Here is a 14,789-nt window from a genome sequence, read left to right on the forward strand (position 1 = left end):
AAGGCAGGTTAGCATCTTTTTCCTGTACCTGGTACGCTTCACTCATTAGGTTACCGGTGGGCCCACTGCAGGCATTGGTGTCTGAGAGCCCTGGATGAGAACTCTCTAAGAAACCTCAAGCCTTGATAAGACCAAAGGTAGGATGGACCTAGAGAACCACCAGGCTGTGGTTGGCCATCCCCGCTTGCGTTCTAGAATCACCTGGAGCTCTTCTTAAACATACAGTTTCCTGGGCCCCGCTCTCAGGGATCTGATTCAGTTGGTCTGAAATAGGATGGAGACCCAGTCTTTTTTTAAAAGCTCTACCAGTAATTTTAGTTCAGTTTCTAACATGCTCCTGCTGAGAAACCGCAGCTCAGAGAGGCTGTTTGTTTTGGCCAGAGTCGCAAAATACACTAGCCCCCTAACTTCCAACCCACTGCTGTTTCCCCCAAACAGCCCTGAAGGCAGAGGGCCCCCCCTAACCTCCCTGAATATTCAGGCGGCGTCCCACACATTAGGAGCTTGGAGCAGGGGAGGCGGGAATCTGTAACTGCTGTGTCGCCTCTTCAAGAACAAAGCCCTTGCCGGTTTACCACTCTGGGAAGACTGCCAGGCTCAAGTATTAATAATAATCTCTTTGTTTTTAAATGCCTTATAACTGCATAAATAAAGCTTACTTTCTCTTCTTTAATGGTAATGAGGCTTATTGGACTGATTTGTTGATTAATAATACTCTAATTTCTTTACTGGCAAAACACGAAGGCCAAATGATGGATGCTGGGTGCTAGTAGCTTGGGATGTGAAGCAGCCATTCCAGCCTTTTTTTTTTTTTACATCTTTATTGGAGTATAATTGCTTTACAATGGCGTGTTAGTTTCTGCTTTATAACAAAGTGAATCAGTTATACATATATCCCCATATCTCCTCCCTCTTGCGTCTCCCTCCCTCCCACCCTCCCTATCCCACCCCTCTAGGTGGTCACAAAGCACCGAGCTGATCTCCCTGTGCTATGCGGCTGCTTCCCACTAGCTATCTACCTTACGTTTGGTAGTGTATATATGTCCATGCCACTCTCTCGCTTTGTCACAGCTTCCCCTGCCCCCTCCCCATATCCTCAAGTCCCTTTTCTAGTAGGTCTGTGTCTTTATTCCCGCCTTACAGCCCCTAGGTTCTTCATGACTTTTTTTTTTTTTAGATTCCATATATATGTGTTAGCATACGGTATTTGTTTTTCTCTTTCTGGCTTACTTCACTCTGTATGACAGACTCTAGGTCCATCCACCTCACTACAAATATCTCAATTTCGTCCATTTTTAGCTGCTGCTCTGGCATCTCAGAGAGAAGAGTAGCAACGGCTTCTCTGCCCTCGGGTACTGATAAGCAAGGGCTACAGCAACTTCAGGAAGATGGCCCCTGAGTCTTCCTGCAGGGCTATTCCTGAACACCCTTTTCTTCATGTTATGCAATGTCTGTCCTATGAGGACGTGTGGGAAATATCTCTCTCTGGTATCAGTACCGGTAATGGTTGCACTCATCCTGGTAGTATTGTACACACACTTGCAGACACTGGGAAATTGTGAACTTGATAATGTTTGCTGTTTCCCATTGGACATCAGGAAACTCGGAGTCAAACCCATGTCCTACCAGCAGGAAATATAAAGTCCTCAGCAAATGTTTGATGTAATAACAGTTCACATTTGTTGAGCATTTACTGTCTACATGGACTTCCTTTATGTAACTTACTTTCTGCAAGCTTCAAGTTCCTGGAAAACTACAAGGCAGCTCTCCCTTTTATAAATCAAGTAATGTTTTTAATGCCCTAGGGGAATAAAGAACTCATTTAAATCCGAGATCCTGGTGCTCTGAATAATGACCTCCTTACTCCACCATGTTTGCAGTGTCATCTGCTGGTTTTCAGACTCTCTCTTGACCTACAGAGGAGGCCAGCTGGGATGGCTGCTGCCTCCGAGTTGGCTGTGAACTTAGCTTTCCTTTCCTGAGCCCAGAAAAAAACCCTGCTCTAGCTACGAATCACAGGCCAGAGCTGAGCCCTGATGGGGGCCCACGGTTGCGGACGGCTTTGCACGGTCACGCACTAGCCCAGAGACAAAGGGAAATGGGAGGGCTTTTATTGGTCACCTGCCTCCTTGCAAGGGATTCCTGATAGATAACAGATGGAGAGACGAGGGAGTTAATGAGGTCGGCGTTCTGGCCAAATGCTTTCCATCTTCCTGTAGCCACTGAGTCCACTGGAAAAGAATGTTGTGCTGGGCGGGTGGGGTAGGGAGAGCTAGTGAAGCTGAGCTTTCACCAGAGGTGTTGGGGGGAGGCAGGGAAGCAAGAATGGTGTGCACTGATTCGATTCATCTCAATTCAGTGAATATTTATTAAGCATCTCCTACGCTAGTCACCTTTATGTATCACCCCACCCCCACATATGCCTCCAAAATACCCTTCCATGTAGTTATCCTTATCCCTGTTTTATAGCTAAGCTACTTAAAAGACTCAGAGATGTTAAGTAACTTGGCCAAGATCACACAGCCAGCCTAGAACTCAGCTGGGATTCGAATCTAAATTTTTCCCTCTCTTTAAACCTAATACATCACGCCGCTTCTCCAAGCAGTTCGACCACTCGCTGTGTCACACATTCCTTTTAAAATTGTTTTCAGGGTTGCATCTCGAGGTCTCATTTCCGAAGCATCTCTTCTTGCTGTAGTGAGGAAATGGGGGTATGAAAGAGCCTGATCTTCAAAGCATTGGGAGAAATGGATGGAAGGAGCAGTTTACACTTAGAAAATTTGTGTTTGGTTCTAGCCAAGGGTTAGTGATAATTTAATCGTCAGGGCCGATGTCCACTTCCTGGGGGGCTCCCTGCCCCGAGCCAGATGTTTTTTGTTGAATCTGGTAATTTTCAAAGAAAGGTCCAGGCTGGTCTCCATGAATAGAGCTCGTGGAAGACCATGGGAAACCTCCCATAAACAGTGTCCTACGTGGCACTTTACAACTCCTCAGCCTCTCGGGGCTCTCACAGCAGCCCCGTGAGGCAGGCTCATTACTGGCCCCATTGTATGGGAGGGCAAACTGAGCCCCCAAGACGCCCCCTGGTCAAGTGCAGAGCTCGGACCCATTGTGTGTAGGAAGGTGCAGGCTTGGTGCCTGGCATATCTGGGCGTTCACAAACCATTGGAACTTCAGATTCCTAGCTCTGAGGCTTTTTCCTTCCATCACGCTGTCTCCACCTCGAGAAAAAGTAATCTATCCTGAAGGCTGTTTTTCTCAAAAAGTAAGGAAACCCTTGCTGGGCTGTGATCTCATGTTCCTCACAGGCCCCTTTGGAGCCTCCATGGAGCATGCCTATGACTTGCTTTCATCCATCCAGAGGTTATAAGAAACCAAATGTTGGCAGCGTAACGTCTTTCTTCGGAGGAACTCGGAGGCCTACCCCAGGATTTGTCTCTGGGGGCTGGGGAAGAAATTTGAGAGACCGACTGTGGAAGAAGCACTGGCTTTGTTTTGTCGAGATCTGTGCTTTTTAAGCAGTTTCATCCCCAAACCCATAACATCCCTCCTCCTAAAGAAAAAAACAATCCAAAAAAAGTGTGAGCTGCCATACCCCGCTGCACCCACAGCTCGCTCTCTCTGTCCTTGGGTATCCTCGACTGGCCCCCAGACCCAGTGGAGAGTGGGGAGAGCGCTTCTCGGGGGTCAGTGGTGTGGGATGCAGAGGGAGCTGAGGATGGGCTAAGGGCTCAGACCCACGCCACCCCCAGAGGGAAAAGGCAGGTTGGACTCTAGAGGAACCATCCCATGGTTGAGAGTCCTTGAATTCCAACAGATCATGGGACCCTTCAGAGTAAAGAGCAGGGGTGAGGACCTGGGTGGAGGAGGGGACCAGAGGAGGGCACCAATGCTTGTGGAGTGCCCTGTATGGGCCAGCTAATTGCCATACATGTTCTCTTTTTCCCCAACGAGCCTGTGAAGTTGCAAGATGAAGAAGTTGAGGCTCAGAGGCCCAACAGCGCCATCCGTAGCTTGTCAGAGGCAGAGCTGAGACCAGAGCCCAGGTTTCCGATGCCAGAGCTGGAGGTCAGGGAGTAGCCAGGCTTGCTAACTGAGCAGCACTCGGTCCTCGTGGGCCTGGCCTGGTATATCGTGTGGGGTCAGAGGTGTGCGATCATGAAGTCAGGTGTGCATCTATTCAGACACGTCGTATGTATTAAAGGTCCAGACCTGTGTTGTCCAACGTGGTAGCCGCTAGCCATATGGACTATTTTAATTCAGTTAAAAGAAAATAAGATGAGAAATTCAGTGCCTGAATTGCATTAGTCACATTTCAAGTGTTTTAGTCTACATGTGACGAGTACTGTATTGGACAGCACAGGTGTATAAAACATGCTGTCTGTGCAGAAAGTTCTGTGGGACAGTGCTGGTCCAGAGGGGTTCAGAGCCAGCCAGTTGCAAAAGCGAACAGTTTGAATCACCTCTGGGTCTGAACCCCCTCCTGGGCCTGGCCCAGAGCGGCATGAACAACCCTGGCCCCTCCTCCAGGTGCTGTTGGTGGCTCTGGAGCTCAGAGTCCTGTGACCCTTGTGTGTCCAGCACTTCGCTTCCCTTGGCCGGGCTTGTCAGTATCAGCTGTGTGTGTCCTGCAGCTTCCCCAGATTTCCTGAGTCAGCTCCAAAGTCACATATTTTGTGCTACTGCACCTTTTAGAACATTTCACCACAATCATTTTATCCTGAATATGTGCAGAACAGAACCCAGCACAAAAGCCCTAGGCATTGGTGAAATCATAGCTCTTTGAAGAAGACAGATGAGTAAACAGTCATTACAGCCTTGTGATAAGGGTTACTTACGGGCAGGCATTTAGTCACTTGCTCACTCACTCATTCATTCATTCATTCATTAACAATTTGGCAACTACCATAACTGAAGACAAAAATAGTGATATTTAGGAGGGAGTGGCCATCCTGCATAGGTAGGACAAGGGGGAAGATGAAGTCAGGAATTGACAAGGTTTCTGGGGAGCATAGCCCCAACTCTGTGTGGTCAGGGGGCCTCCTTGGGTACTGAGAATCAGGAAGGTCACAGGTAGGGCCAGTGTGTAGCCCTGAGACAGCAAATTGAGTGGGGACCAGGCCTTGGACTGAGAATCCTGGGGTTTTAGGGCAAAAGGAAGCTTAAAGGTTTCCCGTCTGACCCTTTCATTTCACAGAGGATGAACCCGAGGCCCAGATAGAAGCAAGGAACAGCAGGATTTGGTGGCAGGGCTGTATTCAGAACCCAGGCACCAGCTCCCGGGCCAGGGCCCTTCCCTTTCCTGTGCTGTGTCTGAAGGACTGCGTTTTATTCTGAGTCCACATTCCCTACTCCTCTGTAACACTCACCCCAAGGGTCACTCCAATCCCAGCAGCCTTACAGAATTTAGATCTCGGGGAGGGAGGGCACAGGGCAGAGTCAGTGGTAGTGAGACAGGGTGTAAGGGGGCCCGTCAGCCTCATAGTGCAGAGGTTTTGTTAACTCAAGCCAGAAAACCAGGGCTGGAACTCTGCCACTTACTTGCTGTATGGCCTCTGGCGACTTACCACACTTCTCTGACCTTCAGGTCTAAATGAGATTATAGTACCTACCTTGTCGGGTTGTGGTGGGGTGTAAATTGGTTGTTAAATCTGAAGCCTTTAGAAGAGTATCTGGCGTTATCAAAAGCACTTATAACTATGTAAGGGTTGTGTTATCATGATTTGTCCCCTGTTCCAGAGCTGGACATGTGATCTGACATGTATACCAGTGGGGACACTGGGGCAGAAGTTTTGCATTCCCAGCGCAACTTAGAAAACCTCGAATCCATGACCCCTCTGAGCTGGTTCTGACAAACTCTCATGTTCCTGCTTTAATCTCCCATGGAGCACTTACCCTGTTCCATCTTACATTTTTAATAATTTGAGTATTTTCCTTCTCTTCCCTATTAGAAAATAGGGATTGGGGTTGACATATATACACTAATATGTATAAAATGGATAACTAGTAAGAACCTGCTGTATAAAAAAAATAAAATAAAATTCAAAAAAAGAAAAGAGGGCTTCCCTGGTGGTGCAGTGGTTGAGAGTCCGCCTGCCGTTGCAGGGAACACGGGTTCGTGCCCCCGTCCGGGAAGATCCCACATGCCGCAGAGTGGGTAGGCCCGTGAGCCATGGCCGCTGAGCCTGCGCGTCCGGAGCCTGTGCTCTGCAATGGGAGAGGCCGAAACAGTGAGAGGCCCACGCACCGCAAAAAAAAAAAAAAAAAAAAAAAAGAAAGAAAAGAAACCTGAGAGCAGGAACTGTATTTTATTTAGTTAGAGATTCACACCTTGAGTTAGAAAACATGGATTCAAATAATATGCTATTAGTGATACACCTTTTCTTTTTCTTTCTCCTTTTTTTTTTTGATAACAGCTTTATTGAAATATTCACAAGGCAGACCATACACAGTTCAGTGGCTTTTAGTAGATTCATCAAGTCGTGAAACTGTCACCATCATCAATTTTAGGACATTGTCATCACCCCAGGAAGAAACCCATTCCCATTCCCTGTAGCCCTTCATGGGATGGTGATGAATACATGGAAACAGGCCTTAGCACAGGGCCAGGAACATGGCTGGTGCCTAATTAGTGTCTGTTCCACGGGCCCCAACACAGGCCTTCGTGCAGGTTTGTGAGGTCAAATTCTACAGCTTTCCCCCACCCCAGAAGCATGACGGCAGCTCTGCTGGGTCACCTCCCAGAAGCCCAAGGAGGCCCAGGTCCACTGCCAGGTACTGCGTTACGCTCGAACGTGGGGTGCGAAGGTGTTGGGGCGAGGGGGTCAGTGGTTGGGGGAGGTATTGCCCCGGGAATTTCCCGTACATGAGGTCCAGTCTGCAGGGCTCATTATCAGAAATTACCCGCTAGGCAGCCTCCCTCTCCATACCTGTCAGATCAAGGTACACGGGAACATGGGTCCCTGTGCCTCATGGCAAATTGTCGTTCATTTAGAACCACTTCAGAGCCCAGGTGATTACACACTGCCTGGGCTGCCCTCTCAAAGCAGCTTCATTTTCTCCCTTTCCTTTTCCTCTTCTCCCAAGAAGAAGAAAAGCCAGGCTCCAAAAGCATCATTTTCACAGCTCAGTCGTCTCTTTGCTCAAGGAGTTGCTGGAGAAAGGAATGGAAGGGCTCGGGGAAGACCGGGCACTGTCGGCTTTGGGTCCCAAGCAGAGCCTCAGGCCCTCTGTGTGGGGAGCAGGGACTCCAGGGAGGGTGAGATAATGGGGGGCAGCCTTGGAGAGCCTTGAGCTGCCACCAGGAGGTGAGCTGTCCGGGGAGGAGGAAGAGAGATGAATTAAGGCAAGGGGTTGATCACTGATCCCTCGAGCATGTGTCTTCTCCAGGACGCGCTCCACTGCCTGCTGGCTCACAAGGGGGCCGAGTCACATTGTCTGCCCTCGAGGGGGTCTCTAGCCAGAAAACAGGCAAATCTGGGTTCCATGGATTTCCTCATCCTGTGCCCTTCCGTAAATCACATACTTTCTGTAGCCTCAGTCTGCTCTCCTGTAAAATGGGGCTGATAAAATCTATTTTGTAGGATTAGTATAAAAGCTACGTAAGGTGATTGCCAAGTATTGTAAAAGCTACGCACTGTGCCAGGTACAGACCAGCATGAAGGTGATTTGCCTGCCTAGAGAGGTGCGGGCTCACGTGAGTGACAGACACATCATTCTCGGGGGCCCGGGAGACAACGGGGCACTTGCATACAATGGCAAGCCGCTTTCCCTGGCACCCTGGTTGAAATAACTTGGGGCATCTGCCTAAGCCCCCAGCTTTGTTAGCAGGAAAGGATTATGTGATGTGCTCCGAAGGCTGGCCATCTATTGGTATTTAATGGAATCACTGCTGGTAAAGATTCCTAAAGATTCCCTGGTGCAGGAGGCTAATAGGATTTCGAGATGCAACAGGAAACTTCTCACACTTGAAAACTGGCGTTTTACAAGTCAAGTTCACTTTTACTTACTGCAGACTTGACCCCCGTGAGATAAAGCCTTGTCCCTGTTCCTCGCCAGCAGTGGATGAGAGGTTGTGTGCAGTTGTTGAAGGGGCTTAACCTCTGGCTTCACAAAGACTTGGGCTCCGATGTGGCCCCTGCCTCCTAGCTTCGGGACTCAGGAGAAGGATGTAAATGGGAAATGCTTTCTGGGCATCCAGTTCGTACCAGGTCACTTGGACCATTGTTGAGGTGCGTTAATTCATTGAATCCTTCTGTTAGCCCTGCGGTGCATAGGTGTAGTTGTCTCCGTTTGACGCACAAGGAAACCAAGGCTCCGAAAGGTTATAATCTTGTCCAAGGTCTCGCTGTCAGTATCTGATAGAGAGGCCTGTCTGACCTCAAAACCCCTTTCTACCTCAGCACATGACAAGCCACCAGGCCTCTCTTCCTCTCCTCATTCATGCAAGGCATGTTCTATCCCCTCTGTCTGCACTGTGAATGGAGCGACCCCTCACCCCTGGGGGTGCAGGAAGAAGGTTTGAACTCTTCCACCTGCGCAGCCTCACATCCTGCAGGCTGTCTGCACCCATGATGCTGGCGGAGTCTCAGATGATGAGCTTCTTGAACACTTGCCAATATCTCAGCCCTTCTAATTAAAACCACATTATCTATGATGATTCTTAATGATAGCATTTGTGGAATCGGGATCCTCTCTGGTCTCAAGTTCAGCCTGAAGTTTTCCCTTCTGAACAGCACATGCAGTGGCCTTGATAACGGGTCGGGTGGAGATTCTGTGTGATCTGCTCTGCCGGCCTGTATATTCTCTTCTACTCCAGGAGCCTCTATTTGGGACAGGAGGTGGTGCGGGGCAGGGGCGGGGGGCGGGGGTTGGTAGCCCATGTGCCAAAGACATGTGTCGGCTCTTTCTCATTTATTACTTTTATTTCATTAGCTCTGTGCCCCTAACCCTCCACGCTTCTATAGGGCAGGTGAACAGAATCAAGTGGATCAGTATTTGTTTGTCATTTTTTTTTTTTTTAATTAGAGTATAGTTGATTTACAATGGAGCGCCTCTGGCTGGGGTTCAGCTGGCTGACCCTTGATGCCTCCCACTGTCCTGTCCTTGTAACTGAGGGTCTTTGCACCTGCAGGCCAGGTGAGCTTCAGGCCCTAGGTCCAATCCTGATCTGAAACTGGAGGAGATTACAGAACAGCACCCTGAGTCATAGGTCTGTAGGGGTTCATTAAAGTATTGTCTTTACTTCTGACCAGGTTCGAAAACTCTTTAAATAAGTTCTTTAAGAAGGTAAAGCAGTCTTTGGGGAGAGAACCATCCAGTTCTTGAGGCTTCTAGGCTGGCCTCGACACTGAACCCTAATCTTAGAACTTAGGCCTAGTCCCTTAGTACCCTGAGCAAGACCCACCATGTCTGTTCCTTGGGTGCCTTTCCAGCCCATTTTCCACCACCGGAAATGCTGAACTTCTGGCATTCCCGGGCACTCATCCTTTGCTCAGGCTACTTCCTCTGCCTGGACTGTCCCTGCCCTCCCCCCCCGGCCCCGCCCATACCCCCACTACCCTAACTCCTACACATCCTAAAATGCAGCTCAGGGGTTGCTTTCTCAGGACGCCTCTGCCACTGATCCTGGCTAGGTGAACTGCCCTCTTCTGTGCTCACACTACGTCTTGTACAGATCTCTTTCCACCACATCAGACATTCTGCTGTGTTTTGCTCATCTTAGCCACCCCACGGGACCTGAAACAGAGCAGTCCCTTAGTAAATGGAGTGACCAGACGAATGGATGAGTAAAGACATAGAGGATTGATTAATTACCTAGCTGAGCATGTCCCTCACTCCCAAGCCCCGTCCCCAGAAAGCCCGATAGCCCAATGGAAGTCACAAAATCTGAAGGTGGCTTGCCTTGTGAGACTTGGAGTCCAGAAACAAGACCTTTAAGAGTTGGAATCCAAGAGGCAAAGTAATTGGTAAAATGCAGGATTCCTACCGTATCTAGACACACCTATCATGAACAGTCTTAAAGACCCAGCCTTCTAATCCTTTCAACTCTGAGAAAATTTCCAGTGGTTCTCTTGTACATTTTGCAAATTCTCACTGATTGCTTTGGTTTCTCAGCAGTATAATCAGGCTGTCAGATCACTACGGTTTAGGGTTAGACATACCAGGCTGGGGATTCTGGTTCTGCCGTTTCCTAGAGGTATGACCACAGGCAAGGGGTCATCCTCTTTGAGGCTCTCTCTTCTCTTGGAAATGGGGACACTACATGAGACAATGAATGATAAGTGCAGGGCGCTGATGGCCACACTCAAATGGGGTGATTGAGGAGAGTTTAATTAATGTCAGGTTGTCAGGAAACCAGTAAGGGACGGTGCAATAGCCCAGGATTAGCAATAGCAGGGAATCATCACCACCCCTAGGCCTACAAGGGAATGGGTGGGAGCAGTTACTGAGAAAGAACTGTGTCTACAAGAGAGGATGCCGGATGGGGACCCATGGCCTTGGAAAGAAGAAAGAAGCCCTTGCCAACTCACAGCCTAGCAGGGAGGTGTGGGGGGGAGGAAATTCCCCAGCCTCTCTCTCCTCTGGCCCTCCGATGCCAGTGCCTCCCGTTGGCTAAACCCAGGCAGAAGTCAGAGGGAAAGGAACACCAGTGACAGTACCTCCAAAGGTCAGCCTCCTGGGGCACAGAACAAGGTAGGAGAAAGCAGAAAAAGGAGGTGGAGGGGCAAACAGAGAATGCCCAGCCCAGCCCTGGCCTGACACACGGTAGATTCTCAGCACAGACCACTTCTGTCCCTGACCTTATCAACACGTCTACCTCTACAGAAGAAGGGACAGAATAGAAGATTCAACAAATCGGAGTATTTCTTATAGGTCCTCACAAGAGCGTGTTCGGGACAACATTGAAATGGAGAGAAAGAATAAAGGATTGTTAATTTTGATTATCTGTGGATTTCTTTTATCCACGTTATCTCTTTCCGCCAGTAGCCGGGATAATTGAAACCTCCTTGCCTTCCCTAACTGCAGCTGTTCAGGGCGCTGAATGCACATCAAAGGTGTTTTTGTAAGGAGCTGTATGCTGTAGTTTTAAATTAATTTTAATTTTACATTTGATCTCATAGAGTCAAATGAATCTTTATTGTTTAGATATCGCCTAACTGGTGAAATAGGTCAGCCTTTCCAGGAGTTCTCTGAACTTCTCTGCATGGATAAATAACTTCTGGCCACAGAGCCTGTGCTCTGAAGGCTACCTGGCTGCAGTGTTGCAGGGATGTGTGTGAGATGCAAACAAGGTGTCGGGAAAATGAGAGGCCAGACTGAGCAGCAGGTGTCAGGCATCCCATTTGTTCCACAAACAGGTCCTACTGTGTGCTGGGCGGTAAAGGAGACAGAGAATCTTCCTGGGCTTCTCAGTTAGAGTCCAGTGGGAAAATAAACATGGACACTTGAGATAGAATAATAGGAGGCACCTTTATTTTTCCCCCTCACCCTGCCTAACTAACTGCGGGAGGATTTGCACCATGCCCACCCCTCCCCAGTGGCTTCCAGAACTTTCCAGTCGCCCATGGGTTTGCTGCTTATGCTTCTCAACCCAGGGGGCCCTCTCCTGGGCTCTCGCCATGGCCCTCCTGGGATCCTTCCCCTCCCTGTTGCCTGGAAGGCACGCTGTGCCCTTGCAGTATCTTGAGACTTTCTTCTATTCCCTTCGTGTCTTTCAAGGCTGCACGTGGAAGCATCTGCCCAACTCTGCCATCCACTGTCTCCTTTCCACCTCCCAAGCCCCAGTTTTGTCTTTTTTCTGATTGTCCCCAGAGAGGACAACTCGCGCTTTCCAAAGAAACCCACTTAGAGGATTCGGTCTCTCCTTCATGTCCTTCCCTGTACACGAGGCCACTTCCACGCACGTGTGTGACTCCCAGCCTGGCACTTGAATACGTTAGGGTTAACACATCTTTTTTATAATAAATTGTAACATTTATTACATTTTTAACGTGTGTGAGGGTAAGGAAAACAAAAAAGACCTTTAATCTCCTTGCCCAGATAATTCCTGTTAAGTTTAAAAAAAAAAAAAATAGACATGGAGGAGTTCCCTGGTGGCCTAGTGGTTGGGGATTCTGGGCTTTCACTGCCATGGCCCGGGTTCAATCCCTAGTTAGGGAACTGAGATCCTGCAGACTGCGCAGCGTGGCCAAAAAAAAAAAAAAGCGTAGATCTGCATGATCAGAAAGTGCAGCGTGTACAGAAAGATAAAACATACAATCATCTTAGGTTCCTAATTGCCTCTCTCCAAAGGTGACGACTGTAAAAGATTTTCTTGTTATTCTTCCAGGAAAAAAAAATGTAGACGCAAGTTTTATTTACACGAAAGAGGTTTCTCTACCCATTGCTCTGTACCTCGTGGTTTCCCCTTGATGACACGTCTAGATGTTTTGCTTTCAATCCCTGCAGAACTAACTCACTCTTGTTCACTGCTGGATATTCTTCCATTGTTTCAATGTACCTGAGATTGTTAACTTCACCCTCTGTCCACAGACACTTAAATATTTCTAGATTTTTGCCATTACCAGTAACTTCTTAGTGAATTCCTGACACGCCTATCTTGACCTATGTGGGGAGGTGGGTATAGCTGGAGAGTAAATTTCCAGTAAAAGAACTGATAGGCTAAAACGTATGTAGTTAAATTTTGTTGGATGTTGCCAAGGTGTCCCTTAAAACGTTCCACCAGCCTGTGCTCCCATCAGGAGCAGATGAGATCGCCCCTTCCCTAGGGGCAGACACTGGGAATTATCAAGCTTTTCCAATTTTATCAGCCTGATGGGGAAAAAAAAATGGCATTTCATTATTGTTTTGATCTGCATTTCTTTAATTATCAGTGCGGCCAAACATCTTTTCATATGTTTATTAGCTGTTTGTGTTTGTTCTTCTCCGAATAGACTGTTCCTATCCTTTGTCTAATTTTTTTCTACTGAACCAGAAATAACTTTTAAACTATATTGTGAAATCAGAAGCAGGATCCAAATCTCAAGTTTTAAAATTTTATCATCGATTTTAATTCTGTTTATGTTGAGATGGCCAATCTCACAGAGGGATGAGGGTCTAAACACGTTTCTCCTCTGCTACTTGAACAGGGACCCTCTGTAGCCTCTCAGAAGGGTCTGCCTATTCCCACCCCAAGTAGAACAAGGCGATTAATTATTTACCATCCCAGCGGTTCAGAAGGGGAGCTCTTCCAGTCAAACTGTGCTTCTGCAGCTGCTGAGTACCAGACTCTAAGACACGGATCAGCTGTGGGCCTCCGTGTCGTCCATTTAGATGAGGCCTTCGTCAGCTGCCTGTTGTCAACCCCCAGAGGTCACATCCTTGACACCCTCTGTTGGACCGTGAAGACCATCCGCTTGCCAGCAAGCCTGACAGTCTGTGATTATCTTCCACTCCAGTGCAGTCTTTTCTTCCCCCTGGCATGAAGGGGATTCATTTCCTGGGCAAGCTCTTTGTGTAGCAGACACCTCATAAAAGGAAAACGAGCCTCTTCGGATACGTTGATGAGTGTGTTGTGGCCTTAAGGTGGACAGGCCCTAAGCATGCATTTGGGTGAGTGCAGGCGATGAAATGTTATTCATCTGTTCATTCATGCATCCATCCAAACATTTGTTGAGAAGCAGTTTGATATAGAAGCTAAAACTTTGGGCTGTACAGGCTGAAGAAGCCTCAGTTCTTGAATCTGCTCTTGCGTGACACAGGGCACGTTGCGTTACTTCTTGACTCTTGGAGCCTCTGAGTTTCCTTAACTGTAAAATAGGGGCCACGATGCCTGTACCAGAGTTGTGAAGTCTTTTGAGATAATATATGCATTCGGGCAACTGTTGCCACAATCATGTTGCATGAACAAGCAACTGGAAAATTCAGGGGTTTAAAATGGTCATTTATTCCCACTCATGTGGCTAGGGCTCAGTTGGGTGCCAGCTGAACTAAACTGGGCTTAGCTGGGTTTGACTCCAATCTGTGGGTTGGATCCGTATTGGCTGTGTACGTCTCTCATCTCCCTTGAACTAGCAGGGTAGCTGGGGCACATTTTTCCCTCTGCCTTTAACAGGAAGTACTGAAAAGTTCAGGGCAAAGGGCATGAGGTGAGGAATGAAGAATTAGGAACACTAATGAAATCTCCCACTCTATAGCATTCATGGTACATAGTAGTTACCCTGGTTTTCAGACTGATACGATAGAGAACAGAATTGCTTGACAGAGCACCAGTCTCCCCAGGGATGATTGCCCAGTCTTGTGTTTCTTTTAATCCATGGACGCTTCTTATTTCTTAATTCTTCAGCTGGCCAAAGATTGATCCCTTTGAGAAAACTCAAAGAAACCAACACTTAAGAGCTTTTATAATTTTTTCTTTGCCTTTACTATTCCATAGTTTCATGTTATTCATCATTTTTGGAACATTCTCCTCTGTTATCACTTCAAATAGTTCCTCTCCCCCATTCTCTCCTTTTGAAATTTCCATTAGATGTACATTGGATCTTCTGATTCTCTCCTCCTTTGTCTTAACAGGTCTGTCATATTTTCCATCTATCTCCCTGCACTACGTTATGGGAAACTTCCTCAAACCTCTCTTTGAGTTCATTGTATCCCTCCTGAGCGGTGCTTAATCTGCCATTTTATTCAGCCTGTGAATTTTAATTGTAATGATGACTGTGTTTTTTCATTTCTCAAGTTTTATTTGGTTCTTTTTCAAACCTGCCTTCGTAGTGTCTTGTCCTTTTAATAGATTGTTATCCCTTCATTTA

This window comes from Delphinus delphis, chromosome 8, assembly GCF_949987515.2.
Source record: "Delphinus delphis chromosome 8, mDelDel1.2, whole genome shotgun sequence".
Lineage (NCBI taxonomy): Eukaryota > Metazoa > Chordata > Mammalia > Artiodactyla > Delphinidae > Delphinus > Delphinus delphis.